At 34.5% G+C, this 22,379-nt stretch overlaps 1 pseudogene; it reads left to right on the plus strand.

Annotated features, from left to right (window-relative positions):
- The first annotated feature begins 5,542 nt into the window (after positions 1 to 5,542).
- Positions 5,543 to 6,508, plus strand: LOC113264661 (ras-related C3 botulinum toxin substrate 1-like; annotated as a pseudogene).
- The last annotated feature ends 15,871 nt before the right edge of the window (positions 6,509 to 22,379 follow it).

A 22,379-nucleotide genomic window follows, 5' to 3' on the forward strand; every position in this document is an offset into this window, starting at 1 on the left:
TCTAAAGTTTCGATTATCTTTCTGTAGTCTATTTGTCTGTATGCTTTGCACATGTTTTGTTATATTGTATTTTTTTGCTAGGTACCTATGTTGATAGTATTTAAATCTCTAAGGAAAGTATAGATGATAAAGTCTTAGTAATTTGCACAAAATTAACAGCTTGCAAGTGATGGAACAAGGCTTTGTGTCCATGCCTGTTTGCCTAACAATTTGTGTTATTGATACTTTAAAATACAAATTTCTATGATAATAATATCACTTTCACATAGAATTATGGTGCAAATCAAACAGAATAACAAAAGTGAATCCTCTTTACTAGCTGGAAAGCACTAAAAACCTGAACGAATTATTAAGAGATAGATGTACTTTTTACTGGGTCAGAAGACATCAGTTGTGAGTCTTGTCATTATTAGTTATATGGCATTGCAGAAGGTACTTACACTTCCCGTGACAGAGAATATTTGCCTTCAAACTATCTTAAATCCTTGGCATAAAATTAGACTATACATTTTCTAACATCCTTTGTAGTTACTTATGACTATGTGATTAATTTCGGCCAGTGAAATATGGTCAGTGAGGCACCTGGGTGGTTCAGTCGGTTAAGTGTCTGCCTTCGGCTCAGGTCATGATCTCAGAGTCCTGGGATTGAGCCCCACATCAGGCTCCCTGCTCAGCGAGCAGCCTGCTTTTCCAACTCCTCCCCAATAGTGCTTGCTCTTGCTATCTCTGTCGCTCTCTAAAATAAATAAAGAAAATCTTAAGAAAATATATATGGGCAGCAGTGATGTACAGCTCTTCCAGTGCTACCCAGTAAAAGCTTCCCATGCATTTTCCTCCATTATCTACCTTGCCTAATGTGCTGGTTGCATATTAATACACAGGACAAATTCAGAAACCAAAGCTGAAAGAGGCAGAGCTCTCATCAGTCTGCATTCCAGAATGTCTATGTGAACCAGAAAACTTCCCCTCATACCAGATTCCTACAAGCTTCTATTAGAAACACCATGAGCAAGAAATAAATATCTGTCAAATTAACTCTCTTGGATTTCAGAGTTTATCTATTTTATAGTATACTGTATAGTCTTCACATTTAATCTGTATAGTATTTTGCATTTAGATTGGTACCCATATAAAACCCTTTTTGAATATTTTTAAAAATGTGAAATTTATCCTTTTCCGTAAGTTTGTCTTTCCTTGTACTAGTTACATTTATAAACAATATATTATAGCAGTAGGAAAAAAACAACAGCAACAACAACAACAAAAAAAACACACCCAAAAACCAAAATAAAACCCCATAGCACTGACACTATCTTTGTATCACAAAGAGAAAAATAAGCTCTTTTAAAAAACAAGTAGGTGCTTATAGTAAATTTTAAACAAAATGCATATTGAAAAATACTCCTTCATCTCGAAGTCTATTGCCCTTTATTACATGCTATAAATCCTAAAATTAATTAGAACTGCACAAATGATAAGAATAAAATCCCCAAACTATAAGCATTGGTTTCAATGCCAATCCAGATACCCAGATACACTAATATGAAATTTTATATTACACTTTCAAGTTGAGAATAACTTCTCAGGTGCACTTATATTGGAGTTTTATATTGAGGCTCTTTTCTGGAATAAAAATATGTATTGTTTATAGAAACATTGATGTGTAAAATGTAGTTTAGAAAACATTCTATAAACTTAAGCATACAATTTTCCATTTTAAAATGGCTCCATTATTTATTTATTTATTTATTTATTTATTTATTTATTTTTACTTTGTGGAATAAATGGTCAAGTTTTCAAAAGGACTAAGGAATGTAGCATATTAATTCTTGATTTATTTGTATCATTTTTTTCCTCTTTCTCTCTATCAGTATCAGAGTCATAAAAAATAAAAAGTAGCACAGAAGCCTTAGTTCTGGGGCTGCTCCATCTCTCGTCAGGAGTACAATTGACAATGGTGCTAGCGTCCCTGCATTGCCTGGGGCTCTGTCAAAGATTAATCTGCTGAAGGATAAACTGTCTTTAATACATGGCTCTTTCATAATCTCTTAGATTTCTGTGATATTACATTATATTACAACTCCTACTTCAAAGATCTCAGAGTGCTTCACAGATGTCATGTATTTCCTTCTCAGACTCCCTCCAAGGTCAAATCTACCAAAAAAATTATATCCTCTTTTTTATGATGGGATTTCTCCAAACATGCAGCAACCATAATGAAGTGTTCAGCATAAATAACTCTCAACCTACAATCACAATTATGTGGAGGAATATGCAAAAGTAAAAGTAATCATAAGATAACTGAATTTTTAGTTGTAATAAATTTTTCAATTTAAATTATATCATTATGACTATTAACATAATTGATGAGAAAATTTTACAAAACCTTCATTATTCAGCTATAAGCATCCTTTAAAATCAATTCTTACAAAAATAGTTTCGCTTTTTTTTTTCCCCAAAACAAGGCAGTATGCTCTCATGGAAAATAAATTCAATTTGTTTTGAATTGAATCAGCTTTCTATCTTGATTCTGACACTAGCTATCTAACTTCAATATGAGGATCATCAACTAACTAGTGGGAGTTTTGTGCACTGTAAACTATTACTGAAATTAATCCAACCCAATGGATAAAATGGGAGATAGGAAAATATTTATGTATACATGTATATATTTTTTATTTAAAATTGCAGGAAACTAAGGAAAATATATAATAGCTCCCTCTTGATGAGTATCTACTATGCATCAGAAAAAAAATGAATAAACTCTATTTACCAGCAAAAACAAAAGTAATATTTTGTAGGTCAGAATATTGAGAATGAAGTGACTTTCAAATTCATCTAATAAGTGGATTAGCTTAAATGTGAATCAAGGATCACTAATCTTTGAATTATCTGTGATACTGTAATGACATCTGTTATGCAGTGAATATCTCATATAGTTTAAGGGAGAAAGCCAGAACTATATACATAAAATTGCTTCAAAACTAATGGGCATATATGCTGAAATGCCCACTATTTTCTACCAGCAATAGTAGTCTTGGTCTTGAACAAATGTTCACACTCCTGGGACACAGTAGATGAGGTTTATTTAGCTTTAATGAAACACAGATGACAGCCAATAGAGCACACATAACAGACTAGCAGATGTCTCCTGACTTTGAGGACAGCTTCTGATTGTATTACTTGGTAAGACAATTACTTGGTACTGAGACATATGTGATCAAAAGAGACTCAGCCAAGTAGATGAGGAACTCCTCATTTTAGGGAATTGTCCTCTTTGACATCCCTTTAGGTCTTACTTTGCTGGTCACACAGCCTTCTCAGAATGACGTGAGTAGCCCCTATTCTCTAGCTTAGCAAATTTCATCATTTAATGGTTACTCATCAATTCTACATTATAAATTATCAATCTGAGCAGCCAGATGGCAACTTCAGCAGGATTGTCATTTATTTTGTATCTGATCTATTCCTATATATTGCATGACTAAGGAATACAAGGAAGATTAAATGGAGAGTCAAATTCTCAGGCGTTCTTGATGTTAGAGGAAAGACTACAGGACAGTTGTTTAACCACTCCTTTTCAGATCTTATCAAGCTTATGCACTGGACTTAATTGGAGATACCTAAAGCCAATTCCCTTCTGCCAAGGGTTCCTATAGTTGCTGCTTCTAATTTTCTATTGAGGTGTTAGATTGTTTTGTCTTCATACAAAGTCTATTCCCATATACGTCTAATCTGCTCTTTTCAGGTTGGAAAATGTTCTAAGGATAAAGATCTCATGCAAAGGAAAAAATAAAAAAGTTAGAGACAGAGGACCTATGTCTAGTCATACTATTCCCTAACTTTAGGACATCAAGGAAATATGTTGAACTCTCTGATTATTAATCAGTACAAGAAGTGGGATTGACTAGATGATATCAAAACCTATTTACAAATCAAATACTCTTTTTTTAAAGATTTATTTATTTGTTTGAGAGAAAGAGAGAGAGAAGCCCAAGCAGGAGGGGTGGAGGGAGAGGGAGAGTGAAACCCAAGCACACTCTGAGCTGAGCACGGAACCCAAAGTGGGGCCTGATTCCATGACCCCGAGATCTAGACCTGAGCTGAACAGATGCTCAACTGACTGTGTCATCCACGTATCCCTACAAATCAAATATTCTGTATATCTCTGAGTCTACCAAAACACTCACACTGAGTATAACACTAGCTCAGAGGGAGATTTGGGATACATTCTATATAGCAGTATGTATTTTTGATGCTGATAGGAGAAAGGGAAAATCTGGGACCAAGAGAGGCAGCTAGCATATATATTTTTTTCGATTATTTTCATTCTGAGACTCTGTAACGATTGTACACCGCTGCCCATTGCCATGTAACTTGCAGTGCTTTCCTGTGGGAGGAGTTGCCCTTCCTTTCCTTGTTGTGTGGCTTGGCCATGTGAATTTGTTTAGGGTAAAAATCTTTGTAGAAGTGACATACGACAGTTTTGAGGAGAACCTTTAACAGTCATTACATGTTTCGTAGCTTCCTTGAACTTTTCCATCTGTTCCAAAGTCAGCATGTTTCAGTAGTGTTGATCCCATCGAAGGCATAGAACACAAAAGCACAGCAAACTTGCAGCCTACATGTAATGAGAGAAGATACATCTTTGTTTTGAAAGTCACTGAGACTAGAATTGTTATCAGTTCATGAATTCCAGATGGTTCAATAAGCAATATCAGAAACCAGATTTCTACATAGCAACATCTAAATAAATTACACCTCAAAGGAGATTCATGTGTGTATCTCATTTTGTGGAAGTATTTAAGCCTATGTAATTTAACCTCCCCCAGAATATATGTGTCCATGTATCTGAACATAATAAACTAATTCAGCCTGACACAGAACATAAAGTAAAATTAATATTTGATATTTTAATACATCAGATGAAAGTAAGATGCATCAGCTGACTGTAATTAAATTTATATTACTTATCTATTTGGATTTGGTGATTATCAAAATACCCATACTAAATTGCTAAAATTGTATGATTGAAATAAACTCATTTGACAATTTCTTTACTTCACAAACGCCTTAATATCATCCCCCAAAATTGTCATTAGCATTGTTATTGTCAATGGTACATGATAAGAATTGGTTAGTAACAGATTGTAATAAAGGAATAAATGATATATTGAGTAATCAGTTTCAGAATTCTTTCTAGGACTCTAAACCTTACTCAAATGCAACATAGAAAGTAACATTGAGCAAATATTAGCAATGATTTTGAAATCATTTAAAATTCATTTTTGGATATTTTTTCCAGATTGGTTAGAAAAATATATGACCAAAATACTATTCTCAATGAGGTCTATAAATGTAGATCTAACCATTGTATTCATTTGCTTTATATAAAGAGAATTAATAAAAGAAACATTGAAATATTGCTAATTATGTTGGGCTCTGGCTTCAGGTCACTGGAGGGTGAGACAGCCTGGACGGCAGCCCCCACCCTGCGCCTTGCTGCCAGGCTGAGGTGCACAGAGCCCGCAGAAGCGCCCAGATGCAGGCCATGGGGTGTGTAGTGGTGGGAGACAGAACTGTAGGTAAAACTTGCCTATTGATCAGTTACACAACCCATGCATTTCCTGGAGAATGTATCCCCACTGTCTCTGACAACTACTCTGTCCCTGTTATGGTAGATGGGAAACCGGTGAATCTGGGTCTATGGGATACAGCAGGACAAGAAGATTAACGGATTATGTAGCCCATCCCATTCGCAAATAAATGTATTCTTAATTTGCTTTTCTCTTGTGAGTCCCGAATCATTTGAAAATGTTGGAGCAAAACGGTATCCTAAAGTGGGACACCACTGTCCCAACACCCTCAACATCTTAGTGGGGACCAAAATTGATCTCAGGGAGGACAAAGACATGATTGAGAAACTGAGGAAGAAGAAGCTGACTTCCATCACCTACCTGCAGGATTTGGCCATAGTGAGGAGGTCCGTGCTTTAAAGTACCTAGAGTCGGTGATGGGTATTAAAGGGGGCACATACCGGGGCGCCTGGGTGGCTCAGTCGTTAAGCATCTGTCTTCGGCTCAGGGCGTGATCCCAGCTTTCTGGGATCGAGCCCCACATCTGGCTCCTCCGCTGGGAGCCTGCTTCTTCCTCTCCCACTCCCCCTGCTTGTGTTCCCTTTCTCGCTGGCTATCTCTCTCTCTGTCAAATAAATAAATAAAATCTTAAAAAAAAGGGGGGGCACATATTGCATGGTGTACTGGGTGTTATATGCAAATAATGAATCATGGAACATTGCATCAAAAATTGGGAATGTACTGTATGGTGACTAATATAACAAAATAAAAATTATTAAATAAATAAATAAATAGATAAATAAATAAATAATAAAGTACCTAGAGTACTGCCCTCTCATGCACGGAGGCCTCAAGACAGTGATGAAGCTGTTAGAGGAATTCTCTGCTCCACTGGCATCAGGAAGAGGAAAAGAAAATGCCTGCTGTTGTAACTGGCTGGGCCCTCTGCTGCCGAGTGCCCCTCGGAAACTTTGTACACTGTGCTCAAAAATGGTATAGACTTCACATGCAATTCCAAGTTTTTGTGACAGATTAGTTTTTCCATAAAACCATTTTGACGAATCAGTAATTTTTAAGTTTTGTTTGTTTAAGTGTAAGACTTCAAACTTTCACATTATATTAAAATTTAGCCCTAAAATGACAAGATTTCTTAAAGACATATTTTTCAAAAGCCCCTATTCTCTCTCACATTAAGAGTTGTCAAAGTGCGTTGTGAACTAAGTTGCATTGTTGTGCTGAGAACACTAAGCACTAAACCTTTCATGACCTTTGTCTTTAAGAAGAGACTGCAGTGTCTCTTTGGAAAAGCAAACACTTCCAAAGTAGTTTCTGATGTCCTTCATGAAATGTTGCCGTGTAATGCACCCCTATATCAACCCCTGTCTGTCCCCTAACACTGTACTGTATGTCATCATGGAATGAGTGTAATGACTCAACTCTTCAGATCAATCTTATTGATTTTGCAGTGAGATTTAAAAAAAAAAAAAAAAGGAAAAAAACTTAAGAGTATTCTCTTTTGCTGAGATTTTGAACACACCTCTTACTCCCTTGACCCTCTGGGGAAGTATCTGCTCTAGCCGTGGGCGCACCAGGGTGGGGTGCGTGCAGTGGAGATTATGGAGATTATTTACACTGTATTGTACACGCCAGAATCAAAATGAGTAAAAGTGTCATGGGTGAAATTTTAAAAGGTTAATCTCTGTCAAATGCAGTAAATGACAAAGAAAGGTCGGTATTATCACTAAGTAGCTTTAAGCTTTCCCTTATTAGACTTGCTATCCTTCCTGAAATTGGGCATTTAATTCATCTTTGAACTGGTCATTCCCATAGTTGCTAACTTAGTGCTTTTCTTGCAGAACCCCTTGTTAATGAGCAATATGCTTCCTTGTATTATAAAATCTTTCTGAGAAGGCAGTAGAAATTTTTTTTTGTAGGTTAGTAAAAGTGCATTCCTGTTTCCTTGTTGCTTTCCTTAGTTTTCTAGTAAGTTGGTGTAAAAATCATGTGCGGCAGCTTTATAGTTTTTGAAATATTTTAGATATTCCTAAACTAAGAACTTCTTAATGTCACTGTCTTGCCAAATGCTGTAACTTGTACTTGTACCTTGACTAATGCTGACCCTCCTCTTGGGCTAACCCCAATGGACATACCCTTCCGGCTACTCTGCCTAACTATGTTCCTTTGGGTCTGTGAGGTTCTGTAAGCCCTTGGTGAGGCTAACAAAGTTCTGTACGACTTACACACTGGCAAGAAGACACCTTTCAACCACTGGAACAAAATTTTTTAAACTGACAGTTGTAGAATTGTGGAGTGTTTTACATTGATCTTTTGCTAATGCAATTAGTGGTATGTTTTGCATGTATGACTTAATAAATCCTTGAATCATAAAACAATATTGCTAATTGAAACAATCCTAAGTAAACCTTTGTACTTAGTAGACGAAATAGAAAAATATATGTTGAGTGTCTTCAAAAATTGTCATATTGTAAAATTTTATGGGGATAATATAATCTTTCACCCATGTGCTGTTGCCATATCAAAGTATATTCTTCAGATATATTTCTAGTGTTTTTTTTATTCTTGCATAAAGAAATGCATAAAAAAGATAAATACCTACATTATTTATTATAGTAGTTAAAAATAATTTCCTTTCCTTAAAGATGTCTACATCCTGATCCCCGGAATCTGTGAATATGATAGGTTATATGGCAAAGTTAAATTAAGGCCATAGGTGGAAGTAAAGTTGCTGATCAGCTAATCTTAAAATAGAGGTTATCTTGAATTATCTATGTGGGTCCAATGTAACCACAAGGGTCCTTAAAAGTGGAAGAGGTAATTAGAAGGGAGAGTCAGAAAGATGGCAGCTTGAAGACTGGCCCAATGTTGCTAACTTTGATGATGGAAGGAGAGGGCCATGAGCCAAGGAAAATGGAACCACTAGAATAATAATAACAAAGACAAAGAAATGGAGACTAGATCCTCCCTCCAGTAAGAGCGCACCATGACAATGCCTTAATCTTAGTCAGTGAGATCTATATTAGACTTCTGACTTATAGAACTGTAAGACAACAAATTTGTGTCATTTTAAGACACTAAATTTGTTATGACTTATCACAGTGACTATAGAAAGTTAATACATCTATCCAATACATCTCATTGCAATTCTTGAGTAGTATGTAATTTTATTATAAACCTGAACAAATTTAAAAGAATATAGGTCATATCAAGCCTTTCTCAGGACGTAATTTAATTAAACCATAAACCAGTAAGAGAAAGATACATGGAAACTTTCCAAGTAATGTGAAATTAAATGATACACATCTAAGTAGCTCATGCACTCAAAGGAGAAGACTCAAAGAAAATTAAAATTACTAGGACACCTGGGTGGCTCAGTCAGTTAAGCGTCTGCCTTCAACTCAGGTCATGATCTCCAGGTTCTGGTATCAAGTCCCACATCTGGCTCCATGCTCTGCGGGGAGCCTGCTTCCTCGTCTCCCTCTGCCTCTTCTTCTGCTTGTACTCTTTCTGTTTCTCTCTCTCTCTCTCTCTCAAATGAATAAATAAAATCTAAAAATAAAACAAAACAAAAAACCCCAAAAATTTCAAAAAAAAGAAAATCAAAATTATTTTAACCAAACACAAAAAAATAAAATATCAAGTCTGTGAGATGCAGCTAAAGCAGAGACTCAAGTGAAATGTATAGTATAAAAATGCTTGTATTAGAAAATAGGACAAATCTGAAAAAAAGAAGAAAAAAGCCAAAAGTGAGCAGAAGGAAGAAAATCATAGGAAAATAAGAAGAAATCGATGAAAATAAAAACACAAAAACAGTACAGAAAGTCAGTGAAAGATTCTAATTATTTAAAAAGAATAATTAAATTCACCATTTCTAGCCAGACTAACCAAGAAAAACAGATAGAAAATAAAAATACCAAAACCAAGAATGAAAGAGGTACATTACTACCAATCTCAAAGACTTTCAAAAGATGTTAAGAAATACTGTTAACAAATCTATGCTCATCAGTTTGACAATTTAGCTAAAATGAACCAATTCTTCAATAAGTGCAAACTATCAAATCTCACCAAAGAAGTAAATAAACTGAGCAGTTCCATATCTACTAAAGAAATTTAATTTTTATCTAAAATAGTCCAAAAAAGATAACTCCAGCCTCACATGACTGCACTGAAAAATACTATTAAATATTTAAAAAATAAATAATACAAAGTTTACATATTTTTCTAGAATACAGTATTAAAAGCAGATAAAATCACTAGTAGAAAACTACAGAACAATAAATTTTATAAATATAGATGCAAAAATTCTCCACAAAATACTAGCAGAATACACTTATTTTTAATAGATTGATATGATAGACAAATATATAAATATAGGTATTTGCATATTTGCATATAATGAATATATACGTATGTATGTATGAATATATATATATATATATATATATATATATATATATATATATACGTTTACATGCTAGCTTTTTCTCTTGAGAAGGCCTCCAACAAGCAGTGACAACATAATAGTGATGAACACATTGAATACATCTTGTTTTCAGATCTTGGTTTCTAAATGTACTCTCCAATTAAAAGAACCAGGATTCCTTGACAAGATGACTGACTCTAGTTAGGAAAAGGAAAAGACAAGATGAACATGGAGCATCTTGTAGTATCAAGAAGTGTTTAAACAGATAAATAGTTAAAAAAGGATTGGTGGCATATCAAAAGGACACAGGAGCCAACCACGAAAGCGCTCCCAATAGCCAAAGTTGGAAAAACTAGAGCAGCAAAATAAATAATGTTCATTATAACTCAAAGAATCAAATAAATACACATATATTCATGGGTCCAAAATAATATAGATATACTATTGAAAAATAAAGAAGCTGGAAAAAAGGCAACTCTTCATTACAGAAAAATCTCAAATAAATATTATAGAAGGTATGTGGTCGTAGAAAATCACCATTGGCACATCACAGTAATGAATACGGCAGGTAAGAGCCGCTGATGAATACTGTATCAGCAAGCTAACAAGAGATCTGCATACCCTCAAATAAACTTAAAATATATATTAATTTATGTGGTAATTTTAACATGTATTTACAAGTTCATTATTACTCATCTTTCTGGAGATAAATTTTAAATACCTTTTCTTTGAATATTGGCTGCACTTGGTGAATTGCTCTAACAAGTGAAGTATGAAAAGTGAAAAATTGTAACTTTAGAGAGGAGAAACCATCTTTTGTTATTTTTTATTTCATTATAGTTGACACATAATGTTACATTAGTCTCAGGTATACAACTTAGTGATTTAACAAGTTTATACATTTCACCATAAGTGTAGCTACCATCTGTCCCATTACATCGCTATTAACACTGACTATATTCCTTATGCTCCATTTTTACTTTCCTTACTTACTCATTCTATAACAGGATGATTATATCCGCCTCTCCCCTTCACCCATTTTGCTCAACCCCCATGCCTCTGGCAACCATCAGTTTGTTTTCTGTATTTATAGTTACAATTCGCTTTTTGTTTATTTATTCATTATTTAAGATTCCATTTATGAGTGGAATCATATGATATTTGTCTTTCTTACTAAAACATGGTATGGCATATATTTATATGTACTTATTATATATATTATGTATGTATTATATAATATATATTATATACATTTTATATATAAATTGTATATATATAAAATTTCTCAATTTTGATAAATGTAGTGTTTATGTAAGATGTTAACATTTGGAGAAGCTGAGTGAGGGGTACATAGAATCATTCCCTACTATCTTTATAATTCTTCTGCATATCTAAAATTATTTCAAAATTTAAGTGTTCAAAAACAAGAACAATAACAAAAATAACTAGAAATTCAATAAGCCAAAACTATCTGACAAAAGAACATGAAGAACAACAGTCAATAAGAACAGATTTATAAGTAATCCAGATAATACAATCATCACATGCAGACTTTAGAATAAGTATGGTTAAGATGATCAAGGAAATAAAGGACAATATAAAAAATTTCACCAAAGGACTAGAAACTATAAAAGAAGAACCAAATGTATATTTTAGAACTTGAAGCTACAGTAATTGAAATTAAAATCATCAAAGACCACATCACTTTATTGAAAAGACACTTCTCTGTTCCAATTTTACTTGGGTTTCCGGAGTATTTGAAATTGTTGACCAACTGTGTCTTTTAGCTCTTACTGCTACGTGTTAATTTGGCCCCAAGCATTCTTTGCCCCATCAGTCTCTAGAGTCTCTGCCTCCTAAAACTCCTTCCATTATGTGACTTAAGCTCTATACACACAAGATTTCCAAATTCGTGTTCTATGTCATCCTATACAATTTCTTTCTTTCTTTCTTTTTTTATTTAAAGATTTTATTTATTTATTTTGACAGAAGAGAGAGACGCCAGCAAGAGAGGGAACACAAGCAGGGGGAGTGGGAGAGGAAGAAGCAGGCTCCCAGCAAAGCAGGGAGTCCGATGTGGGCTCCATCCCAGGACCCTGGGATCAGGCCCTGAGCCGAAGGCAGACACTTAACGACGGAGCCACCCAGGCACCCCTATCCTATACAATTTCTGATCAGTTGCCTTTGAATGTGTATAGCATGCCCCTCAAATTTGACAAACATTTGCTTATCAGCATTTTTCTCTACTTTTTAAAAAATTATTTGTTTTCCCATAAAGAAACTAAGCTCCTTGAGTATTTGTGTTTCTTTGAAACCCTAAAGTGTTTAATGCTGTGATTTGCACATAGTAGACATTCAAAATATATTGACAAATACAACTTCTACGAGGATCCTTATTACAGTTTAATGTCACATTATTACAGTTTCAGAACAAATGCAAATATTCTTAGTATTTATGGCAGTATCAGGCTTTCAAAATTAATCTTTAATAATCTTTTTCATTATGATGACATCATTTAACTTGTTAATGTTTTAGAAATGACTTACTTGGAAAACTAAAATGTCAGTTTTAAAAATCCTCTATGTAAAGCAGAATTTCTTTATTTATGGTTCTTAATTTTGAAGCTAAATAGATTATTTTCTCATGTTATTACATTTCACCATTTTAATTATTGAAAGTGTTCAAAGATGAAAATGACTATGAAATGAAATGCTTTTTTTTTTCCCCACAAGGAGCATTTACTGATTATTTTGCTCTAACAGGTACTTTGGGAATGAAACAGTTATTCTGTGCTTACAGCCTGTTTGTCTTCTGAATTACCAGACATAGTCACCAGGCATCCACTTATGCAGCAGAGGAACTAATATTCCTGATGAAGGCAATAGATAAGGCAATCTGTGTTCCTAGGGCAGAATGTGTAAAGCAAAATGCAAAAACTAATCAAGCTAACTAGACTGTGCAGTGATGAAGTGAGATGAGGTATATGAGTTCACTTTTTAACTGGGAAGGCAAGACACAAGTGTAAGATAATAGAAGCATAATTATTCTCATAACTTCTGTTTAATGACTTGTTGAATTTAAAAATATATCCAAATTTCTTATTAAATGTTATGCGTCGATAACAACTTTAAAATTTTTCACATGAGAGAAAGCTTGAAGGAAAATGGTAGTTCAGAACATTTAGTACCTGAAAGCCAAAAAATAAAAATAAAAAATAAATTTAAAAAATTTTTTTAAATGTGGGGGAAGAGAGAATAAAGAAGAGGGGAAGGGGAAAGGGATAATTCCTACACAGGACCCAAGACAGTATGGCTGAAGTGGAAAAGCAAACTAGCACAAAAATTTCATTTATTATTATTATTTTTATTATTATATAAAGCAGTCAGCTGAGCTCTAATGAACTTAATATAAATACATGTATTCTATACAAGTCCCAGTGCACCTCGGCACCCTAATCAACCACATCACATTTCTCCATTGAAGGGTGAACAGCATTTTCAGAGCTGTTTAAATTATGAAAAAGAGGATGCAAAGTTATAGATTGGTAATACATTATTCAGAATCATGAATTCAGAAGAAATCTTTTGAGTACACCTTGAGATCTGTGTTTGCGATTAGATTATGATGTGGTTTAAGGTCAACTAGCATGCTTTGAAGAAATTGATCCAAATGCATGTATTTTACTGTTCTTTTCTCCATGTAAATTGCCCTGCATTAACTTCCATCAGATTGTTGATTTCTATGTAGGCAGCTACTCATCAACAGTTTTTTAAACCATAAGATCATAGGAAGTATATTAGTTTAAAAACATGTCAACATAACTTTAATTTCCTCCACACTTTATTCACACTTCAATATTGCTTCACAATATTAAAAATCCCAAAAACCTTCTTTTATAATATCACCCAACTCAAAATGCAATGGAAAAATGCATTCCTTAGTCTTAGTATTAAGACTTTGCATGTTAGTCCCGATACTTGTTCATTGCTTTATAATAGAGATCATGACAATAACAATTTCAATAACTTATTTTCTTGGTGGTCTTCAAAGTTTGAAGCATTATGAAAGCATATGGAACATTAATATTTCAACAAGTCTGTTTTTTTTCCTTCACTCAGATATTCCTTGTACATCCAAATAATTTTTGACCTTTAATGTAGTGAATATATTTCAACCATTTTAATAATATTTACTTGGGAGTGGTCTAATGTAAATACATCCAGCTAAAACAGCCCAAATATTGTATGTTACCATTGTCCTCAAAATTGTTCTTTTTTTATGCTTTAATTTTGAAGAATCGCTTCTGCCTGCATTTATTGGGACTTCAGCTTTTTTGTTTTTATGATATTATTTATTTATTTGACGAGAGAGAGAGAGAGAGAGAGAGAGCAAAAGCAGAGGGAGCTGCAGGCAGAGGGAGAGGGAGAAGCAGGCTCCCCACTGAATAGGGAGCCTTCCTTAGAGATCAATCCCAGGACCCTAGGATCAGACCTGATCCCAATGCAGATGCATAACTGACTGAGCCACTGAGGTGCCCCTAGCTTTTTTTTTTTTTTTGCCTTTTTTTTTTTTTTTTAGTGACCTGTATAAGTGCTAAAGGGAGGCACAGAGACAATGCCCTATAGGAAAAGAGCCATACATTTGGAGTGAAATGTGTTTGCCTCTTAACTGTGAAATTTTTAGCCACATTAACTTATGCAGTATACTTAAGTTCTAAAAACTCAACTTCCTTAGATAAGATATAACACAGTTTACACATAAAAAATATAATCATGACTTCTGTATGAATCACTACTTTAATAAGCACGTAAGTTATACACATAAAAGGGTTTTTACTTACAAAAGCCTAAGAGTACATATAACAATATTTAATAGACTAGGCTGTGGGAAATATATTTATATGTCCATAGTTTGTGCATTAAAAATAAAAGTGGATAAAATTAGGCATTAAATGTGAAATGATAAAATAGTTAAGACTCTATAAATTAGTTCATATTGAATTCACTGATGGACACTAAGCATATTAACTAAATTCCATTGTTTTAGGAGTACTAACTATCTTGCCAAGAGCTTTATTTTTAATTTGTAGCTAAAATAATGCAAGTTTGCAGAATTTCATTTGAAATGTGAAGCAAGATACAATTAACAGGGGAAAATACGTGAGCAAATTAATGGTTGTTTTCATGAGGGATTTAATCTTCATGTTCATTTAACAGTAGGTGATTATTTTGTGTCTAAAATTTTACTGTGATAAAATATTGGTCCTGAGTATGTAAAATAAGGAATTCATACTGTTTAAACTAAAATATTATGATTTAGTTTTACATTGACACTCTTCCATGTTATATTCTCTGACTTTTGTGTGAGAAAGTAAAAAGTCATTTCAGGCTTAAAAAAAATTCATGTGGTATTAAGTACAATTTCAATACTTTCTAATATGTCTTCTAGGTAGACTTGATTTAAAAGGAAAGAAATATTTAGATAATTGAAGAAATATATTAAGTCGATACACAGACACTGCATCAAAATTAGTTCCATATAGTCACTGCACATTGGAAATACATAGAGAAAAAGAGGAATAAAAGAGATATATGCTAACATCCCAGGTTAACCTACAGTAGATGTCGATTCTAATAATGTCTCTATTCAACTTCCCCTACTTGTACCACTTGCTTTCAGTCTACAAAAATTAAAGACAATTCCATGATTAATTTAAAGGATGGTAACATAGTCTGTCAAATACATTAGAAGATAAAAGCATCAACAATTCTGAAGAACACTTACTTCTTTCTTAACAACAACAACAAAACATTCGTCAGTAACATCAATATTTTAAATGGTAGTTTTTAAATATTTGCTTTTGCTAAAACAGTACAAAGATATACATGTGTTGTTGCTTCACTTGAAATGCCCCAATAAATCAAATTAGTCTCTGACCTCTGTCTTATCAACATTTCAAAGGTCATTAATAGCTCTTATTAATAAGGTAAAAGTTTAGAAACTAATACATATTGGTAAATGCATCACTTAAACATAATGGATGACATTTACAATTATATGGTACAACAGATCACCTGAATATTCTTTATCACTGTAAACTAACTTTAAGACACATTTTGGAGCATAAATGTTTTATCACATTGCCATCAATGGAAAAGCCTCTTGATGTTGAAACCACTATCTTTTTTTTTTAAGATTTTATTTATTTATTTGACAGAGAGAGAGAGACAGCCAGCGAGAGAGGGAACACAAGCAGGGGAAGTGGGAGAGGAAGAAGCAGGCTCCCAGTGGAGGATCCTGATGTGGGGCTCAATCCCAGGACTCTGGGATCAGGCCCTGAGCCGAAGGCAAACGCTTAATGACTGAGCCACCCAGGCACCCCTCAAAACCACTATTTAATGGCTATGGAGGTTAGTTGTATCTGAGGAAACTCATTTATGCCTTCCAGGCAACTACGTAGGTGAGAAAATGTTTTATACCATTAAGTTATGACTAATTTCAATATTAGTTTTGTTCTGTTTGTGCATACATACAAACTATGTCCTTCAGTCTTTTAAAAATCGAACCAGCTGCCAGATTTATCATTAAAATATTTAGATTTAGATCAAATGTTGATTTTAAACTTCTTTGCATATTCATTTTATAGAAAATTTTTTGTATTATGTTTGACTGCTAAAGGCCACCTGTACTGAACTGAAAAGACATGAATAAAATGCACAAATTGTATTATTGATCAGAAAAGGACTGAATGTGATAGACCTACATGATGGGAATTATCAGAGGAACCCACTCTGTGACAGGGCAGGATATTTTTGTCAGTTGTCACTATGGCCTATAAACCCATAGAGGAGCATATGAGAATTTTCTCCTTGGAGAACGCAAGGCACACAGACAATTTTTAAAAACCTCACATTGGGGGCACCTGGGTGGCTCAGTCAGTTAAACGTCTGCTTTCAGCTCAGGTCATGATCCCGGGGTCCTGGGATCAAGTCACGCATTGGGTTCCCTGCTCAGCAGGGGGTCTGCTTCTCCTTCTGCCTCTGCCTGCTGCTCCCACTGCCTATGCTCGCTCTCTCTCTCTCCTTGTCAAGTAAATAAATGAAATCTTTCAAAACCAAACAAAGCAGAAAAACCTCCAAAAACAAAAAAAAACCCTCACATTGGTTTCAGTACTTCTATACAATGAGTCATTGCCCTAAAAGACTAGTTTTTTCAAATGTTGGGGATCAAATCAGATCACTTGGAGGACATGTTAAAACACTGATTTGTGGCCCAACCCCAGGATTTCTGGTAGAGTCTCAGATTTTACATTTCTAGGAAGTTCCCAGGCTCTGCTGATGCGGTTGGTCCAGGGCCCACACCTAAGAATCACTGCCCTACAAGATCTTGCTTTTCTAAGTCACAGCCGTCCTTGTGAGACCCTGTCCAGGGGTGGGGGTGGTTTTTTTTCTCCATAGATGATTCTACTCTCTGGATCTTCAACTGATATTACCCACTTAGGCCTGCCTTTTTATATACTAGAAAGATAAAGGACTTACAATTTTTACATTTTTTATTTATTTAGTATCTATGATATAGTAGACATGGGGATACTAAAGTGAATTAGCTGAATCCTTTCTTTTAACCTAGTATAACCTAGTGCAAACTAGCGGGGTTACAAAGAGATAAAACGTGATAAAAAGAGACAAGCCCATGGTAAAGAAATGTTCAAGGAATATAGAACATACAACTAATGCAATATGGAATCTGAAGCCAAAAAGGTTTTGTGAAGAGCTGATGAAGGATTATACCTTAAAAGATGAATGGCAATTACCCAGTGAAATATTTTTAACAATGGAATACTCTGTAATCGATCCCATTTTTCTGATATGTGTGAAAGAAATAAGACAAAAAGAAGTTTTCTATTATAATCTCCCCACAAAATAGTTGACTCTGGTCTATGCCCTGTTCTTTTTTTCCTTTTTATAATCTTATCCCAATCTGAATATAAGTTTTTTGTTTGTTTTGATTTTCTGTTTGTTTTTTTTTTTAAAGATTTTATTTATTTATTCAACAGAGATAGAGACAGCCAGCGAGAGAGGGAACACAAGCAGGGGGAGTGGGAGAGGAAGAAGCAGGCTCCCAGCGGAGGAGCCTGATGTGGGGCTTGATCCCAGAACGCCGGGATCACGCCCTGAGCCGAAGGCAGACGCTTAACCGCTGTGCCACCCAGGTGCCCCTCTGTTTGTTTTTTAAGTTGAATTGGAGTTATATTTGTATATCCAGGCTGATTCTAACTTCATTTTTAAAAAGTTTAAGACTTTTTTTAAAAAAGATTTTATTTATTTATTTGACAGAGAGAGAGACAGCCAGTGAGAGGGGGAACACAAGCAGGGGGAGTGGGAGAGGAAGAAGCAGGCTCCTTGTGTAGGAGTCTGATGTGCAGCTCAATCCCATAACGCCGGGATCACGCCCTGAGCCGAAGGCAGACACTTAACGACTGAGCCACCCAGGCGCCCCAAAAAAGTTTAAGATTAAAAAAAAAAAAAAAAATTTAAGATTTCTTTACTCAATCTTGGAAAAATTGCATCTTCAAAAGTTCCAAATAAATTCCTATGTGTAGTTTTTCAAATACAAACACAGAGCGGCTCACTCATCTCTCATATGGTGGCACAAATACCAGGACATGGATATCATTGAGGACCACCTTAGAGCCTGCCTAACACAGTAGCATATAAGCTGAGGTTCTGCCTGTGCAGAAATGAGCCATGACAAAACCAGGGATAACAATACTTCAGACAGGGGCGCCTGGGTAGCACAGCGGTTAAGCGTCTGCCTTCGGCTCAGGGTGTGATCCCAGCATTGTGGGATCGAGCCCCACATCAGGCTCCTCTGCTATGAGCCTGCTTCTTCCTCTCCCACTCCCCCTGCTTGTGTTCCCTCTCTCGCTGGCTGTCTCTATCTCTGTCGAATGAATAAATAAATAAAATCTTAAAAAAAAAAAAAAAAAAAACCAATACTTCAGACAAGCCAATGACATCAGGTAGTTTGTAATAATACCATTTTAACCAAATTGTATTTATAGACTTGGGAAACACACACACGAGTATTTTTACCACTCTGGCGGTGGTCCTGTCTCAAGGTCTAATATGTTTTACTTACTATTCCCCCTCAGCTTCTTCTCCAGTAATTTCCCCTGGCATCACCTCTTTCTGCTCAAGTCACCACACTTTACAAGGTTACCTTTTGAGCCAATCTGAGCTGTACTACTCTCCTTGCAGTCCACGGGCATCTTTGCCTTTCTAAACTCTGAAAATGCCAGCTGGCTGCATTCCCAAACCATGTTTTGCACTCTTCTCTGATAGCACGATGTGGTGGTCCTACATGTATTTGCAGCTGAGTGATATCTGGTGCATCAGCTGTCTCTATGAATCATTCTCCTAAATTATCACTTATTTGGAACACAGGGAGAGAAGGGAAGATACCACAGCATTTCCCGTGGAGTAAGACAGCAACCTTTTTTTTTTTTAAAGAACCAAATTATTTTTAACTTCTTGTATTTATATACATAGAAGAATCATGACTGACATGTCAGGAGAGCAAACTTTCCTAATTCAGAGCATATCCTACAGATGCCAACAACATCTCTATTTAGAAGGAGGAGGTACTTAAACACTAAGACAAAAATATTCCTGTGTAACCTCCTGTTACGGTATCATAAATAAAACCTTAATGAGAAAGTTTGGTAGAGTAAATAATTGATGGATAGATAGATGCCATAGAGATTTATCTTCCATATTTTTGGTTATTTAAAGAGAATTTCCTATACATAGAATTACTGGACAAATATATATGAAACATCTTAAATCTCTTCATAAATATAATTTTTAGAAGAGACATTGGAAGATTATCTCATGAAGAACACAACTAAAAAATAAGAACACTCAGAGAAAAAGAGAGAAATAATGAAATCCAGGGTGGTATAGTGTAAATATTCCAAAGATAATAAAGAATTTCCACAGGGCACGAGATAGGAAAATTTAAGTCAGCTTACAATACCATTTTTAGAGGCGCCTGGGTGGCTCAGTTGTTAAGCGTCTGCCTTCGGCTCAGGGCGTGATCCCAGAGTGCTGGGATCGAGCCCTACATCAGGATCCTCCGCTGGGAGCCTGCTTTTTCCTCTCCCACTCCCCTGCCTGTGTTCCCTCTCTCGCTGGCTGTCTCTCTCTCTGTCAAATAAATAAATAAAATCTTTAAAAAAAAAAAAAAGAATACCATTTTTAAAGATCACAAAATTGGAATATAATAAGTAAGAGCAACCCTCATACATTTCAAATGAACTTCCTTCAGCATTGGGGGAGAGAGCCAATACTTGGATCATAAATTTCTCTTCAAATGTCCTCTTGGAAGATTTCTCTTCAGCGTTACATCTTGTCCTATTTCTCCTCATTTTGATGCAGTCCACTGTTGAAAATGTTGCTGATCACTGCCTGGAATGATAGACTTTGCCTCTCAGAGGATTATACTCCGCTCCAAAGTGAGAGAGTTCTGTGAAAGGCAGTTTTCTCTTTTCTGTCCTTTTTCAAACTTTCTCAATCTTCTGTTTACTTTTCCAAATAATTTTTCTTCATTCAAAATTCCATATGCATCAGTCATTTTTCCCTGACATTCCATGTTTTCTTCCACAGAAGTATTACTAATCTATAAACAAAAAATAATGGATTACCCAAAACTTTATTTCCTCTCACCAGTGTAGGCAATGGCATCAAATTTATCTTTGTATACCGACTTGCTAAGTTTTCCTTCTAATTTTAAAATCATAACAAAACAGTATCTCACTGTAACTAGGAAAGTGAACATGATTTATAGTCACAAATTCAAATATAAAGAGATCCTTATTTCTGAATAAAAGGAATATTGAAAGATTCAAAAAACTTTCTAAGAAAACTAACAAGTTTACATGCAGCTGTACATAAAGAGAAGAAACATGTTCTCTAGAAAGAAAAGAAATGTTTAGGTACAATCAGTAAGAACAACTAATGTCTCAGGAAAAACAAAGTGTTTAATTTTTTTTATCTCTACACACTTATAAAAAGAAAAAAGAAGAAGGTGGGCTCTGGATGTTGCCCATTAATAAAATGAAAATGTAGAACTCTGATATAAAGCTTTGGTTATTTAACTAAAATAAAATTGTAAAATTTCTAAATATTTCATAAGGCATTAAATTGTATAATGTTAAAAGTATAAAAGACATACGTATCTGTATGAGAAACTAAACTGGTTGAAATTTCTAAAAAAGCAAATTAACATGGAAATACCATCTGTCTGAGTGATGATGTACTTCCTGTTATATGAATTCTAGAAAAATTAGAAAAGCTGACACTAAAATATGCATAATGCAATATTGTTTTGAATAGTGACATTATAAATGATAGTTAACACATTTTGACTGCTTTTTATATAGCAGTAACTGGGGTAAGTGTTTTATATGTAAGTCTTGGGAATCAGAAGATTTTATATTCAAGCTTCACATATGCCATTTACTCTATGGTCTGAAGCAATAACTTACTACTTGTGAAAATCATCTCTAAAGTGTGGTGATAATAGCAAATAGCAAGAAGTGTGGTGTCTAAATTAGACGACACAATACACACGGAACTACCTGGTAAAAAATGTGTTCTCTTTAATTAGCATTTCTAATTTTCAGGAATAGGTTGAAGCCTGGTTAATTTTTAAAAGTCAATAGTTTCAATATTTATATTTATTTTAAAATTTGCTGCTACTCTAAATGTTAAAGCTAATATAAATTTCAAAAAAAAAGCCAGTTGCTAAGGGTTATTCAAAGGGAAATTATATAAGCAAGGATATCAGTTTATAACTATGCTACATATATTAGGTCAATACTGAATGCCTGCCTAAAAGGAAAAAAAAAATAACCAAGTCTCAAAAAAAAAAAAATGTCTCCTATGATTAGGAATGTTCAAGACATAGATAAAATACTTTTTTAAAAATTGAAGTGATGCTGGCTTGCAATTACAAGTCTTTTGTTCTTTTTTCTTGATTCTCAGAAGATTAGGCACTGGAAAGATGAAACTTCATAACACGGGAAAATATAATTGAGACAGCAGGTTTAGAAAAAATATAGAAACAAGAAAAGATGATTTAGGCCAAATATAACTGTCCGTCTTGAGTAAGTAAGGTCATTCTAGAACAGAGAGTTCATGTATGGAAACTTTAACAGAGAAAATAGAAGGAGAAACCCTCTTTTAATTCATTATATCATTTTACTACTGCATGCAAACAAGAAAAATACAAGGAGGCAGTTTTAATGAGAGTAGCAGATATTATTTATTTCAGTTTTTGGTTTAAAAATCATTCCAAA

The sequence above is a fragment of the Ursus arctos genome, unplaced genomic scaffold (assembly GCF_023065955.2).
Source record: "Ursus arctos isolate Adak ecotype North America unplaced genomic scaffold, UrsArc2.0 scaffold_13, whole genome shotgun sequence".
Taxonomy (NCBI): domain Eukaryota; kingdom Metazoa; phylum Chordata; class Mammalia; order Carnivora; family Ursidae; genus Ursus; species Ursus arctos.